The sequence below is a fragment of the Geotrypetes seraphini genome, chromosome 6 (genome assembly GCF_902459505.1).
Source record: "Geotrypetes seraphini chromosome 6, aGeoSer1.1, whole genome shotgun sequence".
In the NCBI taxonomy this organism is placed as follows: domain Eukaryota; kingdom Metazoa; phylum Chordata; class Amphibia; order Gymnophiona; family Dermophiidae; genus Geotrypetes; species Geotrypetes seraphini.
In genome coordinates this window covers 200,323,046-200,337,312 of record NC_047089.1, presented here as the reverse complement: position 1 = coordinate 200,337,312, position 14,267 = coordinate 200,323,046, and the positions used below count along the sequence as shown (strand labels likewise).

At 44.6% G+C, this 14,267-nt stretch overlaps 1 long non-coding RNA gene across 1 annotated transcript; it reads left to right on the top strand.

The window, feature by feature from the left end:
• Window positions 1-817: 817 nt before the first annotated feature.
• Window positions 818-12,609, top strand: LOC117361972. The gene is made up of 3 exons (XR_004539776.1): window positions 818-965; window positions 1,306-1,338; window positions 12,365-12,609. It is a non-coding gene; the product is annotated as an uncharacterized LOC117361972 (long non-coding RNA).
• The last annotated feature ends 1,658 nt before the right edge of the window (window positions 12,610-14,267 follow it).

Sequence of the window (14,267 nt, the reverse complement as noted above, 5' to 3'; positions counted from 1 at the left end):
GCCCTTGAGGATCGACTTTGACACCCCTGAAGGAAAAGTGCATTGGACATGCTGGGGAGCGGTGGGAAATTGAGAAGCAGAACAGGTTAAAAAGATGTAGTGATTAGAGCAGGCCAAAAGCAATTAAATTACCTGCCCCCAAATATAAGCATCAAATTATGCCTATGCAGGAAGAGATAAATTAAAAAGTACAGAGGGAGGATGGAGGGGGGAAGGTGGAGAGATAAAATTAGGGTAAAATGAAAAAAACTTGGGGGAATAGAGTGTGATGTAGATGAGCTGAGGGAAAAGAGGGACTGATTGGAGAAAAGTGCTATAAATGGCTTGAATGGAGGGAGGGAAAGAGAGAGAACATGGTGGTGACATGCTGGGAGGGGAAGGAGAGAGTGACTGGATCCTAGCTTTTGATTTGTCCATATTCCATGCTCCTACTCTTGACATTTAAATATAGGCTGGTCATCACTTCCATTACTACTAGATGTATTTTTTTTTCTTTGCTGGGTGAAAGGACATTTGTTGTGAGTTGAGCACCCCCAATCATTCTCAAAAGTTGGTTCCTATGATGAGAAGAGTTCTGTTCTGCCTGCACTTTATGTGGGCATTTACTCAGTTTCTTACATAAGAACAAGTATAAGTGTTTTATGTTAAAATGTATGAGGAAGGTGTGCTCTGTGTACTTAAATCCCCAGAAGGCTTTGCTTCTCCCAGAGCTGCATTCAAAGGGCTGAAGCCCCACCCTACTTCAGTGTGAGAGAGAACTGTTGCCATATAGCTGCACAAGAACCTGAGTTAGCATTGTTCTCCCACCAGATTTTTTTTTACCCTTTATTTCTAACACAGATTGGATTCTCTAAGTCTGTAGAGCAGTTATTTCCAAAAGGTGTGGACACAGTTCTAGCTTGAACAGGAAAGCTGGTAGAGTGAGAAGATTCTATGAAAGTTGAACTGCCTTGAAGTCATCAATTGTGAGCATTTATTCTTTATTTCATGTTATTAAAAAAAGTTGCTCAACAAATACAGAGTCTGGCTGGTAACACTAAGATTACAGAAGTAAGGGTTAGTTGTATGGGAACCTCGTACAATTGCCAATAACTTCAGAGTGAGTTAGCAGTATTTGGCACTTAAAGGAGTCCCTGTATAACAGCACAAAAATCTGAGAAAATCCATGGTCAAGACTATACAATGAGCTATAGCTCATAGTGAGATTCAGTCAGCACAAGTTCCATTCCCTTTACCATTTTGGTCATTTTTCTTTGAATCTTTTCTAATTCTGCTATATCTTTTTTTTTTTTTTTTTTTTTTTAGATACAGCAGCCAGAACTGAATACGATACTCAAGGTGAGGTCACACCATGAAGCGATACAAAGGCATTATAATATTCTTGGTCTAATATTTACCATCACTTTCCTAATAATACCTAACATTATTTCTATAGTGCTACCATGTGGAGGGGCATTTTCGATAGGACGTCCGAGTTTGAATGTTTTGAGAAAAACATCCAGAAATTAAGTAGTAAAATGTCCATTTTCAAAATGTCCATTCTAAAAACTTTTTTAAAAAAAATAAACTATCTAGACTTTTTAACTCTTAGTATGTCATCTTTTTTTGACATTCCCAAATATAAAGACATCCACATGAAAAATGCATAAAAACAAGCTGTTCGGATGTGTACCCAATTGTCCTACCTCGTCAGATCAGCTTGCCATCAGCTGATCGTGACAGGAGAATTCTCATCAGCTGAGCCAGTTTTGGGGATCCCTGCCAGCTCAGCTGATGGGGATTCTTCCTGCCAAAATCAGCTGAACTGGAAGGAAAACTCCTCCTTCCCTCCCTCTCTCACAGGTACGGATTCCCCAGCCCCCTCTACAGAGAGCCCCCACACTATACCCCTCTCTTCCAATATCCCTGATATCTCCCTGAAATCCCCACATACTCCAAACATCCCCCATACCCTTTGGTACAAAAATAAGCACTCCATCCCAAATCCCCTGAGGCCATGGTGCCCTGACACCCCCAAACCCCTGGCACCCCACCACATCACTCCCTGAACCCCTACCACCCCACCCCAACACTCACAACCCCATACCTTCAATGACAATCCGGCAGGAGGGATGACCACTCCTTTCGGCAGGCTCGGCTCTTTTTAATGACAGACCTTCCCCTTCCTGGTGCATCTCAAGATGCATCAGGAAGGGGGCCAATGGCCCTGATTGGCCCAGGTGCCTAAGGCCCCTCCTATGGGAGGGCCTTAGGTGCTTGGACCAATCAGAGCCTCAGGTTCCTTCCTGGTGCATTCTAGGATGCACTGGGAAGAGGAGGCCTGCCATTTTGAAGAAGTGGGCCTGCCGGCCTGAGAGAGTGGGCATCCCTCCCACCAGAGTTTTCTAGGCCTACATTTCAGCTGCCTTTCTTGGCATGAATTGTGGCTAGGTAGCCGCTTTAGCCCACCTAATGCCACTTTGGTCCACCATCACTACCTTGGTGTTCTGCAGCCTAAAGCGGCTACCTAGCCGCAATTCCAGCCACCTTTTATTTAGGCATCAGTAGGCGCTCCAACACTGCCATTTTTTGCCATCTCTGACAGCATTTTTCAATTAAGTTAGGTATTGGCAGGGCGCCAACCGCCGCCTATGTTTAGGTGCTAGTTATAGAATTTCCCCCTAAATGTATAGCCCTTGATTGAGATTACATTGTTTAACTTGCTTTTTCATTTTTACCAAACTTTTCAAACCACCCTCATATCTTTTCTCTTAGCATCTGAGACCAAACTTCTGCTTGCTTCTCTACTGTCAGTTTAAAAAATCTTCAGGAAACAATTTAAAAAAGAGGAGGTAGGTCTTCTGGATTCACTTTATTTAACTTCCTTATTCATCTATTTCAGATGGTAACATCTGCATTCTCACTCTTTTTTATTGTTAACCACATAGTTACTAACATATGGTCAGACCAAAGAAGTGGTCCATGTCTGACAAGTCGATGAAATAAGAACTTTTGAGGGATCTACCAAGATCAAGTCCAATGTAAATCCTGCTCTGTGGGGGGGGGGGGAACCTCAATCAGTTTTTCTTTAAGAAATAAATAAATAAATTTATTAAATCATTACAAGTTATAACATTTGTTCTAGTAAAGCAGAGTAATTTCCAACATGAAACACTGAAAACATTAAGGAAAAAAGAAAATAATGAAGCAAGCAATAAAACCATTGGAATAATACTCCTACTTAGACCACTATCAGAGCTGGAGAGAGGAACTAGAACCTAAAGGGGGAATTTTTATAATATATTTCCAAGAAAAGTCTAAACCCTCAGCTTATCTCAATTTTTCTCCATCTGGGACCATTAGGCTTTTAGACCTGTGATAGTACCTTTTGCCTTTTGAGTGTGTCTTTAAAAAATATATATCGTATATACTCGAATATAAGCTGATCCGAATATAAGTCGAGACCAACTTCCCACCCCCAAAAAGGAGGAAAAATGGTTGACTCAAATATAAGTCGGGCGGCTTAATATTCAAGTGCCCTGCCCTGTCAGGCTCTGCACCCAGCTCCCTTTCTGCCAGGCACTGCATTCAGCACTCTTCCATCCCTCCCCTGTCAGGCATTGCAACCATCCCCCTTCCTTCCTTCCCTCCCCTGTCGGGCATTGCATCCAGCCCACTTCCTTTCTTCCCTCCCCTGTCAAGCATTGCACCCAGCTCCCTTCCTTCCTTCCCTCCCCTATCAGGCATTGCACCCAGCCCCCATCCTTCCCTCCCCCTTCAGACTCTGCACCCTCCCTACCTTCCAGGCTCTGCAGCCTGCTGCCCTCCCTGTCCTAGCCTCAGGCTCATACCTCTACTGATGATCGTCGGTGGAAGTGCAGCGGGCAGGAGCAAACTTTCCAAGTTCCTGCCCCACTGTTAACTGGCTGCCTGTGAGCGTCTTCGGCCGCTGAGAAGAAGCACGAGCAAGTACGCAATTTTGCGCTGCTGCTCAGTGCTGAGTGGCTTCCTTAATGGTTCCCGTGAATTCGCCCTGATGAGCATTTCAGTTTCTGTCTGGCTTAAATTAGGCTTCCGGGGCAGAGGCTGGTCTTTCTGCTGCTTTTTTGGAGCCATGGTAACAAAGTGCCAAACTTTTGAGAATATTACTTTGCATGTTTATATAGCCATTAAAAGATGTCCCAGGAGGAGCTCATTGGATGACCTGCCATTGAACGACCAAGTAGTCGGTTATGGACAAATCAGCAGGTTGTCTATGAGATTTTCCGCCCTCTATACCAGATTTTCGATCGTTTATTGGTACATTTAAAAGTCATGTGGGCAGCATAAGTCTACAAAAGCACTGATTTTCATTTTGTACTGGGATACCTTCATATCTGCCCTGCCATTCTCCACGTGGTAGCCACCTAATGCTGAGGGGACTTTGAGCCTACCTGAGCCTTCTGCTGCTGCTGTGTTTAAGTAAGCTACTACTGCTCACACTGCTCCTTCTGATGTATTTTAATTTAATACATGTAACAGTTCTGGTTGTATAGACATCATGCTTGCCTCTTTTGCTGTCTAGATTCCTCCCTGTAACCTTGCTCATGCAGCTGCTCCATGTTCCTCCTACTAAGAACCTCCTTCCTCTATTTCAAGACCTGACTAATGGATGGCAGATGCTACAGCCACTGATTACAGAGGAATGGGTGGACCTGATTCCTGGGAAACACATATTTTGCCTTTCCCCTTCCTCTATCCTAGTCTGTTTTGTGGGTCCTCCTCTATTTGTGGATCCCAGGTCCTTCCTCCATCACTTTGATATGTCCAGAGCACTTGCCTCATATTCCCTTCCTGTCTCTCTTGGGCCCCTCCTGCACCCTTTCCTAAACCTGGGATAGGTTTTGGGAATAATACTGGACCAGGGCTTGACTATGAAGAACCGGGTGGTCTCTGGTCAGAAAGGGTTTCTTTACTCTTTGGAAGATTCAGTCCATTAGGGCGTATTTTGATGTTTCATCATTTAGAGTTTTGGTAGAGTCTCTTATACTAAGCCAGCTTGATTACTGCAATATTGCCTATTTGGCAATTTCCCAGAAGAATATGCAACAATTGCGAATAGTACAAAATGCGGCGATCAAGCTGATTTTTAAGTTGAAGAAATATGATCGCGTAACACCCTCCTATCGAGTACTGCATTGGAGGAACAGGTGAAGTTTAAGGGCTCCTATTACAAAGGTGCATTATGGCCTTAACACACAGAATAACATGCGCTAAAATGCCACACGGACTAGCCGCTACCGCCTCCTCTTGAGCAGGCAGTAGTTTATCAGCTAGCATGCGCTAATCCGGTGCGTGCGCTAAAAACGCTAGCGCACCTTTGTAAAAGGAGCCCTAAGTTTGGTCGCTTCTGTTTTAAGGCTTTGTTTGGTTTAGCTCCCAAGTATATAATTGAGCAACCAACAGACATAAGAGAAACTCACATCTGAATTTTGTTTTTCTGCCTGTTAGATAATGTAAACTTAAAAAACATCAAAATCTTTTTTCATATCAAGCAGCGTTATGGGGTAAGGATTTAGAACAATTGCTTTTGCTTACTGACACTTATAGGGAATTTAGGAGACATCTAAAAACATCTGTTTTTGAAGTATTTAGGCAGCTAATTCATAAAAATTTTATTATGCACCATTTTGATAATTTTAGTGTTTCTAATTATTGGCTTTTAACTTTTTAAGTTCTATTCAACTTCTTTTACTGTTTTTTGTTGGGTTTTTTTTAACTATTGTAAACCGCATAGAACTTTATGGCAGTGGCGTACCTAGGGGGGGGCGGGCCGCCCCGGGTACCAGCCCTAAGGGGGTGTTCCCGGCCTTGCCGTTCAGTCCCCCGCCACCCCCGAAGGACCGCTCGCCCCACTGACCTTCCTGCACAACCTGTGAAGCAGCCCGCAGCAGGATCGCGAAGTCAGCGTCAGCATCCCTGCGCTGCTTCCTGCGCCGCGATCCCGCCCCTCCTCTGATGTCAGAGGAGGGGCGGGACCGTGGCGCAGGAAGCAGCGCAGGGATCGCTGACGCTGACTTCGCGATCCTGCTGCGGCTGTTCATAGGTGGTGCGGGGAGGCCAGGGGGGCGAGCGGTCCTTCGGGGTGGGTCGGGGCATCAGGCCTTCAGGGTGGGGCGGGCGGGCAGGCAAGCAGGCTTTCAAGGGGGAGGGGGTGACAGGCAGGCCTTCAAGGGGGGTGCAGGCCTTCAAGGGGGAGACAGGCCTTCAAGGTGGGACAGGCAGACCTTTAAGGGGGGACAGGCCTTTGGGGGGGGACCATGATTTAGAAGTACACGGAGGGAAGGGGGTGTTCAAAGAGACATGCATATGCCAAACTTTGGGGGGGGGGGAAGAAATAATGGGTCTGAAAATAGAGGAGAGGGAGAGAGATGATGGACCATGGGATTTAGGGAGGGAAGGAACAGAAAGGGAGAGAAATTGGACACAAGGGATGGTGTGGAGGAGGGATAGAGATACTGGATAGGAGGGTAATTAGGAAAAGAAACGGAGAGATGGTGGACTCTGGGATGGTGGGGAAGGAGAGAGAGATGCCGGATGAAAGGGTATTTAAGAAAAGGTGGATCTGTGGAGGGAGATGAAAAAAAAGGAAAGATACCAGACTTCCTGGGAAGGGAAGGGAAATGGAAAGGGAGGACAGAGTTGGCAGATGGATGGTTAGCATGCAGAAAGAAGGAGACCCTGGCAAGCAAGTTATCAGAAGAAAACCAGAGCCTTGGACCAACAAGATTTGAAATATAACCAGACAACAAAAGGTAGAAAAATTAATTTTATTTTCTGTTTTGTGATTATAACATGTCAGATTTGAAATGTGTATCCTGCCAGAGCTGGTGTTGGACTGCAAACGTGAGCTAGGATTTAACAGAAAGAGGAAAAGTCCTTTTTGTTTCTTTATTTTATTTACACCACAGCGCCAGTGTGGTTAGGAGAAGCCAAAGGGGGTGAAAAAGCTATAAAACCCACCAGGAGTTTTGAAAAAAATCACCCAACTGGGCAGGAAAATCGAATTGAAAAACCAATTCAATAGGGCTGAATCGAATCAAAATTTTTTTTTCCTGTATCTGGCAGCATTAGTTTGCGCTACTGTCTTAGACTTTAGGACCTGGGATTGGGGAGAGATGGCATCCTCAGTACTTTATAATGCAAGTGAAACGAGGATTTGGTCAGACTTTTGAAGGGTCTGCAGAAAAAAAAATATTGTATAGGCCGGGGACATGAGACAGCAGGAAATGGGAACTTTTCTTCCTTCTATTTTTGTGAATGGAAAGGCTGAGGATGTCAGAGAGGTCAGTTAAAATATGTGCTTTATAAGAAAATATAATAATGTGTTTTATAAAGTTTATAGCATAGCTGGCCTACCCAGTGAGGTGTTCCTAGTGGTGATGGTGGCAGCGTGTCAATGTGTTGAGAGGAAGAGGTGGTCTGGGAAATTCTGCTGAGCAAACTCCGGGCCCATTTCCACCCCCCAGTTAGTCCACTCCACTCAACTGATTCACACACTGAGTGGGTCTTTGGGTGTTGTTTTGGGATCTCTTCCAGGGGTTTATCTCCTTCTGGTCCAAGGAAGGAAACTTTGTTATCCTTAGCATTGACCTACAGAATATGTTTGTAACAGCGCTGCTTGTGTGGCATTAGGCTATGTAGTGATCGAAAGAAAAAAACAGACCTTTGCACATTTTTGCACTATATGGTGGGTGTATGAGGAGATTCACATTTCCTGCACAGCTAAGTCCATGTGAAGTTACCTTGTGCTGTATTTGACATCTAGCAAGGTCTCTGTTTGAAAGGAAAGATCTAAACTTAAAAATGAAGTGGCCAGAAGTTATGGTAAAAGCAGATAGTGTAGCTGGTTTTAAGAAAGATTTGGACAAATTCCTGGAGGAAAAGTCCATAATCTGTTATTAAGACATGGGGGAAGTGTCTGCTTGCCCTGGATCGGTAGCATGGAATGTTACTACTCTTTGGGTTTGACCAGGTATTAGTGTCCTGGATTGGCTACCATGAGAATGGGCTACTGGGCATGATGGACCATTGGTCTGACCCAGTTAGGCTATTCTTATGTTATGTTCTCATCTGTAGGGGCCTTTGTTTTCACTTCTTATTTTAATGTATTTTTTTTCTGGGAACTTATCAGTGTTTTTTATAATGGGAACAAAAATGGAAGAGAATTAATGTGTGTGGAATGGGGGGTAACTAATTTCTTCAGCTAAATAATTCAATCCACTTCAAACAGACATAGGAGAACTTGTGCACCATTCACACACCCTCCAACCAAAAACGTCAAAAGAAAAAAACTGTTCGACAACCTCCTAGCCATTCGAGCTGCAACACTCGACCCCCAACTCTACAACCAATTGATATCAACCACAGACTGCAAAACCTTCAAAAAGCAATAAAAACCCTTCTATTCAAAAAACACATAAAACCGAACTAACACAATCAGAACTGTCCCAATCATCACCTGCAACTACTCCATATGTACTTCTAATGTCATGACAATTTAGACATAATTTATGTTATGTTATGTTTGGAATAATGGTTACATATATGAGGTTCAATAAAAGAAAATTTTCACTGCCTGTTTCTATTCTGACCATTTATTCCATTTCATGGTTATTGCAAAAAAAAAAAAATTTTTACATGGGGGGGGGGGGTGTCAAAAAATGATGGGCCCCGGGTGCCACATACCCTAGGTACGCCACTGCTTTATGGCCTTGCGGTATATAAACTGATTATTATTATTATTATCTCAGAGAGAGAGAGAAAGAGATAATGGTTACTGCGGATGGACAGCCTATATGGTCCAATTGGCCTTTATCTGCCGTCCTGTTTCTATGTTTCTTTCTGTCCTGGGCCTTCCCCTTATGAGTCTCCCACTGCTTTCTAGCAACACTCCCCCCTTGCTGCTGTCCAGAGCCTACTCTCTCCACCCTGGCTTGTCCTGTGCTGGCAAGCAACCTCCCAATTTCTAAGTCCAGGAACCCTCCACCACACCTTTCCTTACCCTTCCTTGGTCTTGGGCACGTTCTCTCTCTGTTGGCTTGTCCTTGCCTCTCCAGTGCCAGTGCAGGGTTCCCCTCCCCAGACCCTGGGGTTGTCAACACCAAACTGGAGAGGGGCTACTACACTTCTAGCTGACACTGGCTTGCCTCCTGATCTGTGCCCGACAGGTTGCTTTGGTGGCCAAACACATGTCTGTGCATTCCCTGCCCCCTCCCTTATGTTCTCTCCCTCATATGTCTCCACCCCCTCCCTTTCCCCCTTCAGCTGCACATGTGTAACGTTATGGGATTTATCTGCTTGCATATGACAACATGGTTTTCACAACATTGACCTGTTCGTGTTTATATTATTAATCATTCATAACACGTCCCTTCTGTCTAGGGTTACCATATGCTCCAGAAAAAGGAGGACGGATTGAGACATCCAGGTTTTACTTCCATTTAAAGTAATGGAAGTCACAATCCCAGATGTCTCAATCTGTCCTCTTTTTCTGGAGCCATATGGTAACCCAACTTCTGTCTCATGTCCTGTATTGTGACATGGACCTGCTGACCACCTGATTTTGCAGGCTGAATGGCCATGATCCCTGGTGACCTGCCTGTTCTCTTGTGTCAGGTAAAGGTCAGTGAAATGACATGAATGGATAAAACATGACTCCCAGTTTTGAGGTAGAATATTGATATTTATTTTGCTCTTGTTGTTGTAAAGTATCAAATAAATATGCAAACACCTTTTGCAGAAGTACAAATAAATGGTAGAAAATTTGTTCACAAATAGCCATACAAATATTGCTTCTGAAAAAAAAGAATACAGTGTTCCCCCAGTCATTTGCGGTTCGCTGTTCGCGGTCCTGGTCATTTGCAGATTTTCCGACCACGACCACGGGCAGGAGAAGACAGCCGCAGTGGCAGGAAAGAGCAGCTGGAGCGCCAGCGAGTGAAGGAAATCACTCGCGGTATGCTCCGCTCGCCTCTTCCTGCACTAAAGTCAGGCCTCACCAATCAGAAGCTGCGTGTCAAAGCAGCTTCTGATTGGTGAGGCCCGACTTTAATGCAGGAAGATGCTGGCGGAGCATACCGTGAGTGATTTCCTTCACTCGCCGGCGCACCGGCTGCTCTCTCCTGCCTCTCCGGGTGCCCTCTCCTATCTCCTCCACTAAAAACTGTATTTGCGGTTTTTCAGCATTCGCGGGGGTTCCTACAACGGAACCCCCGCAAATATCGGGGGAGTACTGTATCTCATTTGTGTTTGTCAAAAAACACAGGCCTGCCGAATTGCACCATGTCTAACACTATCCCAAAGTGCAAAGAAAGTTATCAGTTCTGACCCTCATATAGTTGACTTATGTTAAGGAAGGTAGTAATCAGTGAGGGGTGGCCTACTGGTAGCACTGCTGCCTCTACATCCACAGATTGTGGGATCAAATCCCAAGGCTGCCCCCTGTGACCCTGGCCAGGTTACTTAATTTTCCATTGGGGCCATAAGTACTTGAATATATGTAAACCAATTTGAACGTGTAACCTCTTAAAAGCAATATAGAAATCCCATTCTCAGATTGTCAATCATTACTGCTTCCCTATCACATTCTATTCACTGGTTTTATGTTATCATTTCTAGGAGATTCCATGGCTGCCGATAGCTGTTTTTCATAGATCTGGGGAGGGTACCCTTTCGATGTGGTAAACCTAGGCCCACCATATGAATGTCTCCCTACCCTAGTCCCAGGACTGGGACACATGTTTTCATAAAACAATTGCACACTATCACCTTAACCATCACCTCGTTATTAGCTTCTCTACATAAGGCATCTGCACTTGCAATTATTGACAGAGAATGTGATGACAGCATTTCACATAACAGCCAGTGACATTAAGTAGGTTGATAACGTCCTACCACATATATTCATATGTCCCAATGAGACTCAGTTGGGACAGTCCACAGAATCTGGTAAGAATAGGCCTTGTGATATCCTTTCAGTCACTGGGATTCTGCCAGCTACTTGTGAGCTGCCCTGGTTAGTTGGAAACATGATCTGAGTCTCAATGCACCATTATCCTGTGCAGTCTCACTTTTGGCCCTTCTACAGTACAGTCTCACAGGGGCTCCTGGAATATGCCTACCAGCTCCCGCAGAAGCCCCACCATCTCCAACAGGAGATGCTTCTGCTCCTCAAGCCCCTGCTGGATGTCCTGACGCAGCTGCCCCACTGGCTTCGTGAGCTCTATATTGGCCTCAGGATGGGGGGTGGAAACTCTTGGGGGCACTCCCAGGACAGCAGGTCATTTGGGCTTGGCAGCTGGCTCCATAGATCCCTCATCTCCCTCCAGAGATGGCATGTCTGCATAGATGTCCTCTGGCACCTCCCAGGAACCCTGCTCCAATATCACTTCCTCCGCCACATCCTGGCCTGCCTCCTCTGCCACATCTTCAGTCGCCTCCTCCGCAACATCCTCGCCCGCCTCCTCCACTGCCTCATGGCCCACCTCCTGGACCAGCTCCTCAAGAGCATGCTTTCCTTGGCCTATGTGTGGTAAGAACATAAAGTTAGGATGACCACATCACGCATAGGTTGCGTACTAGAACAGCTGGCAGTGAATGGCACATGCACAAGGGAGTGAGCTCTGAGGGGTGGCAGCAATGACATATGATAGAACCCTGACAGGTGGCCTGGCATTGTGAAAGAGGGTGGGGTGGTGCAGCAATGAAGCTCAGATGGGATTTTAATGCTAATTACAGTTTTTAGCACAGGCTGACGCGCTGAATGCTCTGCGCTGCTCCCAACACTGATAGAGTTCTTATGAGCGTCAGGGGCAGTGCAGAGCATTCAACGCACTGGCCTGTGCTAAAAACCGCTTTCATAGTTTTGTAAAAAAGGAGGGGGGGCATAAGGTAGTTTATGTTTTTCTTAGTTTGTGTTTTAGCTTTCTAATTAATGCATATTTATTTTACTAGAAACTCCTTTTGATTCTCTCTATTATAAATGTAATTTTATTATTTGCTGTATCTTACATTAAGCACTTATGCTAAGACAAATGAACATATTTAAAATGCTATATGTTACATAAAAATGCTTATATCTGTAAATACACCCTAAGTCATTTTTTCACTCTAATATACCATGTCTGTGCCCTTCGATTAAAACAGAATCTGAATTAAAAATAATGAAGAGTAACATCAATCTACAACTTGCCCCCTTTTTTGTATAATGGCTAGAAGGGGGGAGGCAAATAAAAATACATAAAAATGTCAGTGCAGTAGCAGAGACCTCTCAGTTATTCATACACAAATCCTAAAGTCTGCTTCTTAAATGGTCCTCTGAAATATTCTCCTCCTGTTTTTCCAGATATTGGGTTATCCAGATTCAGGCTGTGACAGATCCAGGGTGTGCCATAGCTGAACACCCACAAGTAAGACTGCCTGCATTTCCGTGAGCCAGCAATACAAAGTGAACTGTGTAATTGCGTCTTCCCTCCCACTTTTAAAATACTGTATTTCCAGAGATACAGACTACATAATTGAGATGGGGAAATGGAAGGAATCCAGTTCAGAAGATCTGGGGGCAAACAAATAAACCCGCTTCTTCTTTAACTCCCCATGACTTCAGAGGCTGTTAAGGCTGAATTTACTGGTTCTATTTCAAATGTATTATTCTATGTATAATTTGTTTTTATTTTCAGAAAAACTCCATCCTACAAAGTACAATCAACCATGAAACAACAACCAAATAGATCCAGGATACAAACGAGACAGATCCAATACCCCAGTCCCCCCCCCCCCGCCCCAACCCTCAACCCCCTCCCATCCCAGATCCATAGTCAAACCAGAGACCACCATGCAGTAGACTTGGACTCTGATAGCCCACTGCCAAGGAAGGAAACCTGCACCCCCCCCCCACACACACCCCCAACCCACAGACCAGAAGAGAAGAAAGACAGAATAAATAAATTGTCCTCTCGCCCCAGGACCCCCCGCGCCCACCACTCACCAAAGCACTGTATTACTTTTATGATAATCTGAGGTTGAGGGGTGGTAGACTCAAGAGTAATGTTAGGAAATTCTTCTTTACGGAGAGGGTGGTGGATGCCTGGAATACGCTTCCGAGGGAGGTGGTGGAGAGAGTTCAAATCAAATGTATTATTGGCACAACACTCAAGTTCTGTGTACACACAAATGAATGAGATGTAACTATCACCAAATCATAGCTGAGAGTCTGTGATAAGAACTCTTTGTCTTGATTAGTTTTCTCTCTTATAAGGTCTGATATTGCAGGAAATTCTGGACATTTCATCTTTTACTTTCTGCAGACTACAGCCCATCTTTGCCTTTTAAGTGTGTGACTAGCCATATGCTTCCACATATGAATCATGGAACTTGTCAAAAGGCAGCAGCTTGCACTGGGTTCTCACTCTCTTTTTTGTTGTTGTTGTTGTTACTACTGATAAATTTCATTAAAACTCTGCTTATTGACAACATGAAATATTTCTTTTTAACACTCAGTAAACTGGTTGGCAACCTCGCAGTTTTCTTGGAGTGTACAGAGGGTTGAAGCATTTAATAACATTTTTTGGCTAGGCCTAGTCACATATGGGCTCAGCACAGCCCCATCTCTCCGTAAAGGAAATCATTAGATGAATAAAACATCTGAAGTGCTCAGACGTGCTGGCCTCCTCAGCTGGGAACTTGGCACCTCCTATCAAAGAAATCCTGGCGGCAGGCCCGTGTTTGTCATTGTTAATGCAATAACTATATAACAAACAAATCTAGTCCAGAAAATGGCAGAGCCTGACCCCACTAGGAAGCACAGTTTTTCTCCATCTCTTTCACCAAGGTAGATAGCACTACCTCCCACCAAGTGCACGATGCTGGGCACTGATAAAACTCCAAGATGTCACCCTTTGCGTTCTGCTCTTATATTTATGTAGACAAGAATTGAGATGTCTCTTTTAACCCAAGCAACCTAAGGTAAAGGGACGTCTAAGTCCATTTTCGGCTAAGTCGCAAGTCGCCCAAAGTAAAAAAAAAAACAGCTTAGGACACATCTGCACAAGCCTCAAACACTTTAAAATCATAAGTGGTCGAGGCATGTACAGTTAAGGCAGAGCTTGCAGGAATGGGACAGGGACAGTAACATAACTCACGGGGATGGGACAGAGAAATTGAGTTCCTGTGGGGCTGGGGATAAATGTGTCCCCGTGTCATTCTCTACCTGGAAGCCTTGAATATGTTTACCCTAGAGCAGTGGTCTC